Source organism: Magnolia sinica, chromosome 3, assembly GCF_029962835.1.
Source record: "Magnolia sinica isolate HGM2019 chromosome 3, MsV1, whole genome shotgun sequence".
Classification (NCBI taxonomy): domain Eukaryota; kingdom Viridiplantae; phylum Streptophyta; class Magnoliopsida; order Magnoliales; family Magnoliaceae; genus Magnolia; species Magnolia sinica.
Genome location: NC_080575.1, coordinates 70,417,628 through 70,418,859, shown reverse-complemented (window position 1 = coordinate 70,418,859; position 1,232 = coordinate 70,417,628). Strand labels below are relative to the sequence as shown.

The 1,232-nt window shown below is 34.9% G+C and overlaps 1 long non-coding RNA gene across 1 annotated transcript; it reads left to right on the top strand.

The window, feature by feature from the left end:
* The first annotated feature begins 281 nt into the window (after positions 1 to 281).
* On the top strand, positions 282 to 821 carry LOC131238537 (uncharacterized). The gene is made up of 3 exons (XR_009167901.1): positions 282 to 513; positions 593 to 658; positions 737 to 821. It is a non-coding gene; the product is annotated as an uncharacterized LOC131238537 (long non-coding RNA).
* The last annotated feature ends 411 nt before the right edge of the window (positions 822 to 1,232 follow it).

Here is a 1,232-nt window from a genome sequence, read left to right as displayed (position 1 = left end):
CTGACAGGCCATATACACCATAAAAACAAAAAACGAAGAAAATCGGGGTAGCACACTCTCCTGTTAGCCACATGCACATTTGAGTATGGATTGTTGAAATATTTCTTTTGCTTTTCTTTTTGAAAGACGAAGATGGATTCTTAATGGATAAGCTCACTTGTTTTTCTTTCTTTTTTTCCCTTCTTCCTCGAGGCCACTAATTGTGGAGAATGATTCTTGAAAATGCATGAGTTTAAAATTGAGTGGGATAATGAGATTTTTGACTCTCGTGTAGTGATAAGTCTGTCATTGCTATTGAATTCTTGCTCTTTCAGTCCTATTTGCTGAAGTTTAATTCACAAAGAGGCCCACCCTCTCACTGAACTTTTTATATTCTTGTTTTTCATTTGTTCGTGATTAGTAAGAATTGCTAAACTTGTTTGTTTTTGAATTGGGATCCTTTGGCGGGTTTCTAAGATATTAGGGGAGGAATGGAAGAACCTGTCAGAAGAAAAGCGAGCACCTTATGAAGAGGTTTTGGCTTGTGGGACATTTTCTTCTCCACCTCTGCAAGTCTACAAACACTCTTAATTTCTGTTTCTTAGTATTTTAGATTGCCAAGAAGCAGAGGGAAGATTATCTGCAACAAATGGAGCTTTATAAATAGAAGAATAATGAGGTAACTTTGCATACATGCAATCAAATTTCTTATAAGACAGATCTGCAGAAACTGAGAATATATGTTATTTGGAACTAGGAAGTAGCAACTCTTCAAAAGGAAGATGAGGAACAAAGAAAGGTGAAAAAACAGGAAGCCCTGCAATTGCTCAAGGAGGAAAAAACAGAGAACATTGTCAAGGTTTATATACATTAGTTGTCATTGCAGATTCATCTATTCCCGTCATGGTAGTTGGATAAGGTATAATTGATTGTATTTCATTTTGGCAATGCTCATAAAATAATGTTTTCTATTCATTTCCTAAAATTTTTGCCTCATGTTTTCTTTACGGCACACCATGTTTCCTATGCTTTTCTGCCTTGAGTAAAAAACAGATTATTTCTGTTCATTTCCTAAAATTTCTACCATAGTGATCCCCATGAATTGTTATAGATATTGAAATTCAGATAACCCATCAGATAAATAACTATCTCTTAAATCGTTCAAAGAAAAAGAGTACTTTATAAACATAAGAGGGCTTAGTTATACCTTGTTGCCTGATGGTCACAACAAATCTATTTTCACTGATGCAGCG